The 13562-nt window shown below is 37.8% G+C and overlaps 1 protein-coding gene across 1 annotated transcript in view; it reads right to left on the minus strand.

Moving 5' to 3' along the window:
• The window catches only part of LOC140713697 (collagen alpha-6(VI) chain-like), a 158635-nt gene that overhangs the window by 136162 nt on the left and 8911 nt on the right, over positions 1-13562 (minus strand). The gene's annotated exons all lie outside the window — the stretch shown is intronic.

Below are 13562 nucleotides of genomic sequence, written 5' to 3' on the forward strand. Positions count from 1 at the left end.
ATGTATAATTTTAATTTGTAGTGCATAAGTTCTCTGGTTTTTTGCATTGTTAATTAAACAGAGCTTACGATGATGTTAAGAAACTGGACATTGGTTTTTGGAGTGGTTATTTTTCAGAAGAGCTTGCTGTTGTTTTTTGGTAGTTTTCTTGTTCCGTGATTTTAGAGTCGGGGTAGACTCTCTAGTGCAAACACTATTTATAGAACCTTTAGTTATTTTTGTTACTCAAGAAATTTTTTTGTCCTGATTCTCTTGTTTTATACTTTTGCCCCAGAGCTGTTATTTGAATGTTTGATTCTGTTTATGCCTACTACCCTTTACGATTTTTAAAAATGACAATGGATGACCTGTTGAATCTTATTAGCTGGAATGTTAAGGGATTGAACTATCCTGTTAAAAGAATGAAGGGGTTCTCACATCTTAAGCAGCTCAAAGCTGACATTGCTTTTTTGCAAGAAACATATATTCGTAGTTTTGATAACTCCTATCTTACGTCAAGGTGGGTGGGACAGCACTTCCATTCTGCCTTCCCAACTAAAACCAGGGGGATCTCAATCCTCATTAATCAAAACGTTCCCTTTGAGCTTCACAACAAAGTACCTGACACAAGCGGTTGTTTTATTATTCTCTCTGGGAAATTGTATAATACCAGAGAAGTCTTGGCTAACCTGAATGCTCCCAATTCAGATAATGTGGACTTTTTTGATTGTTTTTTCTCTTTATTGTCTGATTTGAGTTTATATTCTCTTATATTGGGTGGTGATTTTAATTGTTGATTAGATCCATTTTTGGATCGATCGTCCTCTGTTCCTAGACTACCTAGTAAATCTACTTTATCTATTCATTCTTTTCTTTCTAATTATGGTATCTCTGATGTGAGGCATTTTGACATCCTACTGAGAGAGATTATTCCTTTTTTCACATGTCCATCATACTTTTAATAGAATTGATTATTTTTAATGGATAACCAGCTGATTCCATCTGTTCACTCTTGTGATTATCAGAGTATATTGATTTCAAATCATGCCCCAGTTACCCTGTCTATAAGTTTTCCTGGTTTCCCTCAAATGAATAAACATTGGCACTTTAAACCGACTTTGTTGTCGGATAATGATTTTGTATAAGTTATGAAGGACCAGATAACTTGTTTTTGAAACACTAACATGTCATCTAAAATCTCATCCCAGGTTGTCTGGGATGCCAGGAAAGCATATTTGAGGGGTCAAATAATTTCATATACTGGAAATCTCAAAAGAAAGACTTAGTTAGAGTGATTAGATTTGATTAGTCAAATTAAAGCAACAGACCAACTATATGCCCAGACCAAAAATCCCAAACTGTACAAGAAGTGAGTAGAACTTCAAACTAAGTTTGACTTTACTGCCACTCAACCAGTTAAATGCCAACTTCTTGAAAGTAAGAGCCAATTTTATATTCATGTTGATAAATCTGGCAAATTTTAGTCACCCAACTAAGACGCTCTAAAGCTAAATAACAAATTACAAAAATTCAAATTGGAAATGGGAACATTACTTCGAATCATTCTGAAATTAATGACACATTTAAGAATTATTATCCTCGACTTTATACTTCTGAATCTTTAAATGATAGTATCTCTGTTGAGCATTTTTTAAACAGTTTAAATATTCCTTTGCTTTCTTCTGATCTTAAAGTAAAACTCAATGAGCCATTACCACTAGAGGAAATATCCTTTGCCATTTCTGCACTGCAGTTGGGTAAATCTCCTGGACCTGATGGGTTTTCTGCAGAATTTTATAAATCATTGTCCTCACTGCTTTTGTCTCAATTATTCATAATTCTATCTGATTCGCTTAAACATTGTAAATTGCCAACATCATTTAATGAGGCATGTATCATTCTTTTAGCCAAGAAGGTAAAGATTCAACAGAGTGTTCTTCATATAGGCCGATTTCTTTGTTAAATGTTGATGTTAAAAATTTGTCTAAACATTTGGCTCGTAGATTGGAGAATCTTCTTTATTTCTGAAGATCAAACTGGTTTTATTAAAAATTGCCTTCACTTTTTTAATATACAGCATTTATTTCATATCTTATATTCACCCTCAGCTGGGACTCCTGAATGTGTCATTTCACTTGATGCGGAGAAAGCGTTCGATAGTCTCGAGTGGAATTATATTTTTGTAGTTTTTTAAAAAATTGATTTTGGACAAAGTTTTATTACATTGATTAAATTGTTATATTCATGTCTCATTGCTTCTGTTTTGACCAACTTTCAGCAATCCCAGTCTTTTAGCCTTAAACATGGCACCCGACAAGGATGCCCTTTAAGTCCCTTACTTTTTGATTTGACCATAGAGCCACCGGCAATTGCATTTCGTGGCTGTGCTGAATTGACTGGGATTTGGAGGGGAGGTGTTGAGCATAAAGTTTCTCTTTACATTGATGATCATTTACTTTTTATATCAAACCCAACTAATTCCTTACCGACAATGTTTTAACTTCTTAATAAATTCAGTCATCTTTCCGGTTACAAACTTAACTTACACAAGAGCAAACTCTTCCCAATCTGTAGAGAAGCACAAGCATTAGTATTTCATGACCTCCCTTTTAAAGTAGTTAATAATCAATTCACTTACCGTGTATTACAGTAACAAGGAACTTCAAGAATCTTTCTTGAGAAAATTTTACTAATCTTTTAAATTCCACAAAACAGAGTTTGACACAGTGGTCACCCTTGTCCATGTATCTGGTCAGTTGAATTAATGTTATTAAAGTGTATATCCTTCCTAAATTTTTATACCTAATTCAATCCGTACCAATTTTTATTTCTAAAGTTTTTTTTGATTTGTTCTATTATTTCATCCTATCTATGGAAGGGCAGACATTCCTGTCTTAATAAAGCTCCCTTCAAAAATCTAAAAAGGAAGGTGGTATGGCCTTGCCTAATTTTCATATATTATTGGACAGCCAATATTTGCTGTCTTATTTTTTGCTCCTTCTTTCATAATCAGTCTGACTGCCTAAAATGCATGGCAATGGAGTTGAACTCTAGTAAGGATCTCTCCATTTCTGCACTTCTTGGATCCGCACTTCCTTGTCACTTGCCTAGCCGAATTGTTAATCCTCTTATTAGACACACTCTGAGAATATGGGCTCAGTTCAGAAAATATAATGCCTTCATGGTTTCTCTCTCTGTAGTCATAATTTACACAATTATCTTTTCCTACCTTCTATGCAAGACTCAACATTTCATGATTGGTGCAGAAAGGACATTAGTCGCTTTGAAGATCTTTTCATAGATAATTGTTTTGCAACTTTTCAATAACTGTCTGTAAAGTTTAACATACGTAATACTCATTTCTTTAGATATCCTCAAATTAGATATTTCATTAACCCTTTAATATCCAACTTTCCTGAGATGCCCGAGGAAAATTTTGTGAACCTGTTTCTTTGTATTAATTCCTTGGGTTAAGTTTTACTATCTACTATTTGTGATAAGTTAGAGATCTTGAGGCATGCTCCCTTCGATAAAATTAGAACCTCCTGGGAGCATGATTTAAATATTTCTTTATCTGATGCGCTTTGGGATTCAATTCTGAAGTCAGTTAACTCAACCTCTTTATGTGCTCGCCACTGCCTTTTGCAGTTTAATGTTGTAAATAGGGCTCATCTGTCTAAAACTAACCTATTGCAGTTTTATCCTGACATCAGTCCCGCTTGTGTACAAGTGTAAAGGGGGCGAGGCTTCTCTTATTCATATGTACTGGGTTTGTCCTAGTCTAGAGAAATTTTGGAGATAATTTTTTTTTTAACTTTATCCCATATTCTTAATTGCCACTTAGAACTTAACCTTCTGATTGCTCTTTTTGGCATCTTGGGTGAAGCAGACATTCATTTGAGTCTGACTAAACATCAAACGTTATCTTTTGCCTCTCTTTTGGCTAGACGGTTAGTTCTTCTTAGGTGGAGAGATGTCACCCCACCCACTCATGCTCAATGGCTTAGTGATATTATGTCCTGCTTAGACCTTGAAAAGATTCATTATTCACCTCAATTTGGACATAAAGTTTCATAAGGTGTGAGGACCTTTTCTTGAATACTTTCGTAACTCCTCTTTAGATTAAGTTTATCCTTTTTACCATAATCCCTTACTTTCAGCATTTTTCTGTAAGTTTTATGGTTTTTTTATGTGAATTACATTATAGTTTTGGTAGTAGGCATTATATTTTCTTTTTTATATATGTTTACAGCTCTGTGGGGTTGAACGCTCTTATTGATTTTTCTTTTACACATTGAAATGGTCGGCCTGGAGTTTTGTAGTGGGAGGGTGGGGAGGACACTAACTTTATATGATTTTATCTTGGGTGCTTTTTCCTTATTGTTATGAATTATATATTAGACACGTTTGTTTTGCACAAAATAAATCTCCATTTCGTTGATGGTATTTTTTGTTGTTGTGTTGTAGAAACTCAAAAAAATTAAATTAAAAAATTAAATACATGTTGTGCTCAGTTAAGAGCCATTTTTGAATGCCTTCTTGTAAGATTCCACAAACTAAATGATCTTTTGATGCATAATTAAGCCCGTGACAATGCTCAGACAATTGCTTCAATTCAGCTATGTGTACTGAAATGGTTTTGCCTTCCTTTTGATTATGCTTTTGAAACCTAGAGTGTTCTGCAATCAACAATAGTTTTGTTTGCTGGCTTGGTTGGAGTAGTCAAACTTCTAAGCAGACAGTATGCTTTTCCACCTGATGCACGCAACAAAACTGGTACTTGTTTCTCATTTGCTATTCCATTTTCTTTTAATTACTGCTCAATTTGTTCAGTGTACATAATCCAGTAATCTCTTGAGTAATTGAATGCATCTATCTTTCCAATGTAGCCAGACATTTCAGCTTTTTTAAAATTTATGAATATTATCACCTGATAATCACTGTTTATGAACCCATGAATTTATCCTCTTTTCTTCCCTTTTTTAACACAAACATGTCCTTTCTGAAGAAGCATGACTTACACTGTATTTATTTTTACTTGACCATTTCTCACAGCACTTTCTTGTTTAACTCGAGCACCTCGCTGCACTTCTACAGGTAAGTGGTCATCTCAGGTTTGTTTAAAACTTCCTCATTATCACTGTAATGTTATATAACTCTAAAACATAAAAACTAATTGAAAGGAAAACAAGGGACCTGGGAATGCAAGTCTAAATCTGTCTTTCACTTTCAGCAAGATGGATACGTAAGATGTGGCAGCCTAATAACATATGCCATTTACATACTTTGACATATAATCTGCAATGCATCTTGTAAACAATGAAGAATGCTTAATCAAAAATGTACTCAAGTATTACTGAAATATTTAATACACAACAAAACTGTTCTGGTTTACTTATTAACTAGAAAATAATACATTACAGATCAGTGCTCAGGCACAGCTAATAATACTTAATATCAATAATTTGGCTGAGGAGAGCAAATGTCCAAGTTACAAGAAAGACAGGGCCTTTCTCACTTTATGCTTTAAAATTGCTCCAATTGCTGACCGACTGTGGCCTAACACTTTTCCAATGACCGATGGCGTTTCACCTCTTTCCAATCGCTTTATTATTTCCACCTTATTTTCAATCGTGATCGTGATTATTTTTCTGAACAGAAACACCGCTGATTCAGAGCTCTACCGCCAGGTCCTAATGTCTACCGCACTGAGACAGGTTAAATAAGGTCTGGGGTTCCGTTGGGTCCTAAGGTCCACCGCATTGAGTCAGGTTGAATACGAAAATTGAGCATCTGTGTTTTTTGGTATCCGCGAGGGATCCCGGAACCAATCCCTCGCAGATAAGGAGGGCCAACTGTATTGTGTTTAATTCTGCTTGTCTCATCACGGGAAGATTAGAAGGCTTTGCTGGAGGTGTAGTACCCCTACAAAAACATAAATACGCTATGTTCATGCATCAGTCACTTTATGGAATGAGTATGGCGTGTACTACACTGCTCCTCCCCAGTCATTCTGTCAGGCATGAGCAATCAATTGCATGCTGAAGATTGAATGAAAGTCCTTACAAGTTGATGGCAGATTCAGTGCTCAATACTATAAAAGAATATGAATGAATGAATGAATGAATTAATTAATTAAATTTTATTTCGCTCAGTACAAACATAACAAAAAGCATGGTTTTCAATGATGATTTCATAAAGCAAAATTAAAAGAGTACCTTGCCTATTGAATCTCTGAAATTTCAACTGAACACTTTTGCATGTTTTCAAGTAAGATCCCATTTCTTCTCTCAACATGAAATGATAGTCACATGAAAGAAATTATTTTAATGTTTTTAAAGATTATTTGAACAATTATTTATAATTAAATCAAACAGATTTCAACCTTGTCACAAAGGCGCAGAGGAGGTTTACCAGGATGCTGCCTGGTTTAGTGTAAATGTATTATGAGGAGAGGTTAGACAATCTGGGGCTGTTTTCTCTTGGATGACAGAGGCTGAAGGGAGATTTGAAAGAAGTCTATAAAATTATGCAAGGCAAAGATAGCATACTTTTCCCAGGATTAAAATGCCCATTACTAAAGGGCATGTATTTAATGACAGAAGAAAACAACAAAGGACATATACAAAGCAAGGTTTGTATCAACAGCCGAGGTCAGGGGTGGCACTACATGTACAGCACGTAGAAGCATTAAAGAAACTTTAATGTTTTTAGAAACTTTTAGATAGGCACAAGAACATGCAGAGAAAGGAGGGAAATGGACAACACCATAGTTTGACACAACACCATGGGCTGAAGGGCTTGAACTGTTCTACATTCTAAATCTGATAAATATAGAAGCAAGCAAATCACAGCAATAACTAGATTAGTCAGGGATTAGTTGTGAGAGATCACAAGGATATTATTTTCACAGAATGGGGAATTGTAAACAATAGGATAGGTGGGAAATTAAAATACATTGGCAAATTCTGTGGTTTTAAAAATTAGATTTCGCAACATTATACCCAGTCTGCCTGCAATGAATAATATTTGCTTCAACTACACTGCGGACAAAGTTCTTTCACAAGGGTGTGGACGGGAAAATAGACCCAAGAATTGGCACTACATTTAGAAATTGCCAATCAAATTCCCTCCGAGAGGAATGAGATTAAAACGTTAAACATAAACCAGAATGCAGAAAACTTTTTCTGTTCTTAGTCATAACAGTGTCATTGTGTCTGGCTTGTGAGTATTACAAAGTAGCTCCTGCCTTTCCCACCCCCACCCTCATCACTGGTTAGCTAAGTGGAAATGTGTAATCAAACTTGAAACTGATTTGATCTTGATTTTGAAGTAAGGCCTGTGTTACGAGACCTGCAGGATCGTACTGTGAGTGTTACTTTAAGAGCGCCTGAGTGAGGCTGGACTATAACGTCAGTCACAGGCTGTGGCAGCCTGCTGTGGACTTAAACACACAGAGACAGAGAGTGAGAAAAACGGGAAAGCTGTTGGAACTTCAGCTCATCACTGCTATGGCTTGGAGCTCTCCTATGCCCAAAGGATGTGGAACTATCACTTCGTATAATACATATGTGTGGATTTCTTGGAGTATCCTGTGGTGTTACTTTTGTGGGCCCTTTACCTGGAATCAGGGTGCTATGTGATATCCACATGAAGAAGATATTTCTGTGACTGTCACCTGGTGATATTCTAGTGGATTTTGAAATGGCTCGACGGACGAGATCTTCAAAGGCTGTTATTTTGTTTACCCAGCCGGGAAGCTGTGATTCTTCATAATAGCGTTCCTGTTTATATCCAGGATTATAAATCTCTCCCCTCACTCACTTATTGTGTAGATTACAGAACATTTCTACTTTACCATTTTAAGACTTTAAGAATTGTTCCTAAACTTGATGGTTTGGGAGCTACACATGGATACACACATGTATATACATAACACTGTTAATTTCTGTTTATTTCATTAAAGTTACCATATTGTAAGTAGATACTAATAAAGATAGTGGTTTTAACATTAGAACCTGACTCAGTGTATAATCTATTGCTGCTGATCCATTACATAAATTGGGGGCTAGTCCGGGATATGAGCAACATTGGAGCTTACTGATTGATTGATTATCGATCTCAATGGCTACTTCCCTTTTGATTGAATTGTGTGTTGAAACCAGCAGCAATGGATATTGGGGCATTTCTGGCATCGCCAGACCCTGAGGCATTACGGGATGCCAGAAAGGACAACTTCTTGGCCATTACTAAGTAGCTGGGGCTTACTGCGGTGAAATGGGGTATGAAAAAGGTACAGATTCAGAGGATAATAGCTGAGAACTATATTTCTTTGAGGAAGTTTGAAGAGGGGGAGTTAGGAAGTTTTCCTGAAAGTAAACCCAGTGATCTTGAGTTCCGGTACAAGTTGGAAAAACTAAGGATAGACGACAGAGCTATTTGACAAAGGCAATTTGAAGCTGAGGAAGCAGAAAAACAAAAGGAGGAAGCAGAAAGGCGGAGGGAGTTTGAGCTAGAGAAGATAGAGGAACTACAGCAAGGGGGTCTAGTGTTTGATTCTGGTGAGAAGTTTGCTGCCAGTAGGGAAGTTAAATTGCTCCCTCTATTTGATGAAACTCAGGTTGATAAATACATTCAGCATTTTGAGAAAGTGACTCTGAGCCTAAAGTGGCCGGAAGGAAGCTGGCCTCTCTTGTTATAGAGTGTAATTAAGGGTAAGACTCAACAGGTTTATTCTGCCCAGTCAATTGAAGATGCAGCTAATTATGAGGCAATGAAACAGGCTGTGCTTAAAGCCTATGAACTGGTTCCAGAAGCCTATAGGCAATGGTTTAGAAATTTGAAGAAATCTGTGAAACAGACTTCTGTGGAATTTGCTTATGAAAAGTCTGTATGTTTTGAGCGATGGTGTACATCTAAAAATGTGGATAGTGATTTTAACAACTTGAAAGAATTGGTTTTAATTGAAGAATTTAAAAGGTGCGTCCCTAATGACATAAAGGCATATTTAGATGAAAAGGATGCTGCCATGTTGCAAGAGTCTGCTAAACTAGCAGATGAGTTTGCCTTAACCCACAAGTTCAAGTTTACCCCAAGTAAGAGCTTCCAAAAGAGTAGCATGGATAGTCAGGGTAAACCAGAAATCAAATTTGGGACGAGTGACAAAGGTAAGGATGAAGCAAAGCAATTAAAAGAGAAACATTCTGGTCCTACTTGTCACGATTGTAGGAGACCTGGTCATGTTATGGCTAACTGTTTCCTGTTAATGAAGACGAAGGAAAAGGAGGCAGTTCCAGATGCCTGTGGTGAAAACACTGAAATGCCCATAAACCCACAGGGGTCTGGACATTCTGATGAAGCTCTGTCAAAGGCTAAAATATCTGGTCGGGTTTGGAAAGGATTCCTTCATTTTATATCCGATCTGTTTGCTTCAGTAAAAAAAGGATCAGCCCCGGTACCAGTGAAAATTCGTCAAGATACTAGGGCTTCTCAATCACTTATATTAGACAATGTTCTGAAGTTTAGCGATAAGTGCCACTGGTGAGGTAAATCTTATTCGGGATATTAGAGGTGATCCTGTTTCTGTACCTCTGCATAAGGTAATTTTGAAGACAGGGTTAGTTATAGGACTGGTTAAAATAGGACTACAGCCCAGTTAACCGGTGGATGGTGTTCCTTTGTTGTTAGGGAATGACCTAGCAGGTGGTAAAGTTGTTACTGCAGTGCAGCTGACGACTAAGCCAATCATTGATTATTCAAAGATGGATTCTTAACATTTATCCCTTCTGTGCAGTAACTTGAAGTATGGCTAAGAAATCAGCCAATGCAGATAGTTCTGTGCAGTATGATTCTGCTACCCATGATAGCCAAAATTGGGATTCAGTTTTTGATGACTTGTCAGGGACTTTTCTGTCTTCATTGTTTCACCAGGATCCAGGTATTAAATCTGACAATAAATATTTGTCTCTGTATAGGGAGGAGTTTATAGCAGAACAGAGCAAAGACCCTGAGATTGAAGCTTTAAGAGAAAAAGCTCTCTCAGGTGATGTGATTAGGAAAGTGCCAGTTGGGTGATATTTCAATGATGGAGTATTAATGAGGATGTGGAGGCCACTTGATATTCCTGCAAGTGAGGAATGGTTAATTGTTCAGCAAGTTGCAGTACCTAAAGTCTATAGGAATGAGATTTTAACTTTAGCCCATAGTAAGCCCTTGGGTGGCCATCAAAGTGTGAATAAAACTGTGAACAAAGTTTTGAAACAATTCTTCTGGCCCAGTTTGAGGAAAGATGTTGCAACCTTTTGCAGGACTTGTCACACTTGTCAGGTTGTGGGTGAACCTAATCAGGTCACCCCAGTGGCCTCACTCCAACCTATTGCTGCATTTGGTGAACCCTTTTCTAAAGTTATTGTGGATTGTGTTGGCCTATTGCCAAAGACTAAAGCTGGCCATCAGTATTTACTAAACATCATGTGTACAGCATCAAGATTTCCCAAGGGAATACCTCTCAGAAATATAAAAGCCAAAACATGTGTCAAAGGGTCTCAAAGTATTTCACTTTATTTGGTTTGCCTAAAAAAATTCAGTCTGATCAAGGAAGTAACTTTATGTCAGGAGTATTCCAGCAGATTGTTTATGAACTGAGAGCTAAACAACTTACGCTGTCTGCGTACTATCCAGAATCACAAGGGGCCTTGGAAAGATACGATTCTACCCTTAAAACCATGATTAAGACATTCTGTATTGAAAATGAGAAGGATTGGGATGAGGGAGTTCATTTCCTTTTATTCGCAGTGAAAAAAATCAGTACAGGGATCCCTAGGTTTTAGCCCTTTTGAACTTGTGTTTGGCCACGGGGTCCGCAGACTGTTGGCATTGTTAAAGGAACAGTGGTTTAACAAAGACTTGCATGTTAATTTCTTAGACTAAGTTTTGAAATTCAAAGTCAAACTACACAAGGCCTGTAGCCTAGCAAAAGAGAGATTAAAAGTGTCTCAAGACAAAATGAAATGCTGGTATGATAAACAGGCTTGTGTGAGAAAATTGCAGGTGGGCAATAATGCCCTTGTGTTATTACCAATCCAGACAAACCTGTTACAAGCATGGATACCATAGATCTTATGAGATAGGGTCTGAAGTCAATGAGGTAGATTTTGTAGTCGAAACACCAGAGAGGAGGAAGCCAACACAGCTGGTACACGTAAACATGCTAAAACCATATTTTGAAAAGCAAACAGCAGCTGTGTCTGTTGGTGTCAATAATAAGGAGTCTGGTTTCTCTGGGAACTCATTAACTGATGCATATTAATATTAAAACAAACATTGGCCCAGCTAGACTGACAAATTCGGCTGTTTTGGGAACACTTGATAAGAAATTAGCACATTTACAGCCACAGCAGCAGCAGGAGATGATGCAGTTAATTATGAAATATAAAGATTTATTTACCAATGTTCCCAAAAGGACCACAGTCACCTGACATGACGTAGATGTGGGAAATGCCAAACCCATAAGACAACATCCATATCATATAAACATAGAAAAATGTAAACTTGCTGAGCAAGAAATTGAGTATATGCTAGAAAATGGTATTATTAAACCTTCAACATTAGATTAGAGTTCACCTTAAGTTATGGTACCTAAACCAGATGGTAGTATTAAGTTTTGCACTGATTATAGAAAAGTGAACTCTGTAACAAAAACAGATGCTTATCCCATTCCTAGACTGGATGATTGCATTGACAAGGTTGGAAAAGCTAAGTTTCTTCCAAAGATCACTCTTTTAAAAGTGTATTGGTGTGTTCCATTAATAGATAGAGGTAGGGAAATTTCTGCATTTGTAACACCTTCTGGGTTGTATGAATACAATGTTCTAACATTTGGAATGAAAAATGCTCCAGGAACATTCCAGAGAATGATTAATTTGGTAATTCAAGGGTTAAAACATACAGATGTCTATGTTGATGATTTAGTCACAGGGAATGACACCTGGGAAACACATCTCTGCAGTGGAAGAGATGTTTGAAAGGCTCTCGAAAATCAATCTTACAGTTAACTTAGCCAAGAGTGAATTTGGCCATGCCACTGTGGTTAAGGAAAATGGTTGAAGAAACTCCAATTTAGCAACAGAGTTTAATTTTTCAGGAGTGTAATATCATGATAACTCACATTAAAGGCAAGGATAATATAATTACTGATTGCCTTTCCAGATCTTAAACTGCGATAGTCGAGTGGAATTTATTATTTGTATACGCTTCTGCAATGCATTGTATTAGTCTGTAGTATGCTATAAGGTAACCACAAATGTATTGTTTCACGTATTGTAGTTTTCAGTTAATTTTTGCTCATAGATCAAAATTTTCCTTTTTTGCGGGGGGGGGGGGGGGGGGAAGTGTTACGAGACACACAGGCTCATACTGTGAGTGTTACTTTAAGAGGGCCTGAGTGAGGTGGGTCTATGACGTCAGTCACAAGCTGTGGCAGCCTGCTGTGGGGAGGGAGGGAGGAAGAGAGAGGGAGAGAGAGACACACACACATACACACTGTTACGAACCCTGTAACTGGGTCACTTACCAGCAAAGATAGAGAAGTCCGCTGAAGTCTGATGGTACTATTTTTAAACGTTTTTATTTATAAAGGGGCACAAAAGTAAGGTTAATACAAACATTCAGATAATATACGTCGTCAATACTCAATCTAAAGTGCGGGTATAGTAATAATCAACAATAAGAAGTAGCTCTATCATTTGTCTAGGGGTAAAAATATTGTCCGATGGAAATATCAAAGTCTCTGGAGTTCATGCAGGCTTTTAGCCTTTTGGGGACCGCTGGGTTTCACGTGTTGGAGAGAGAGAGAATTTTTGGTGAGAAAATAAACTTGCCAGCCTTTTGGACTCAAATCGTTGAATCGGGAAGGTGGGTTCCCCGTTGTCCGTTCGAAGTCCTTTTTGGGGTTATCAGCCACTCATTCCCCAGGCTAGGGGAACCGATCCACACGTGGCTCCCGAATAGCTTCCTGTCATCACGGGAGCGATGAGCGATGGTGTCTCCTTCTGGTGCGTCGCTAGGGTACTGCCTCCTGCAGCGCCCTTTTTATCTTGCCTTGCAGAGTTGTAGATGTCAATCAAGGTGGGGTGATACAATCCCCACCCCACATTGCCCGAGGGTGTGCACGCAGCCCTGATCGCTGGCACGTAGCATAGAGTCGCAATCCACACAGGTGTCTCTAAGAACAATGGTCAAAATCCGTTGCTTTGTATTTCTGAGGATTCTCTCTCATTTCCTGGGTCCCAGACCCGAATTAATAGCGATCTCGATTCTCAGGAAGGAGGGGGCTGGGTTCATAACAACACACACACACACACACACACACACACACACACACACACACACACACACACACACACACACACACACACACACACACACACACACACACACACACACACAAACGCTGTTGGAACTTCAGTTTGTCACTACTCTGGTTTGGAACTCTCCTTATGCCCAAAAGGTTGGGTAGATTATCGGCACGCAGTGCACAAAGAATGTATGAATTCGTATAATCAATATGTGGGGATTTGTTAGAG

Source organism: Hemitrygon akajei, chromosome 20 (assembly GCF_048418815.1).
Source record: "Hemitrygon akajei chromosome 20, sHemAka1.3, whole genome shotgun sequence".
Taxonomy (NCBI): Eukaryota; Metazoa; Chordata; class Chondrichthyes; order Myliobatiformes; family Dasyatidae; genus Hemitrygon; species Hemitrygon akajei.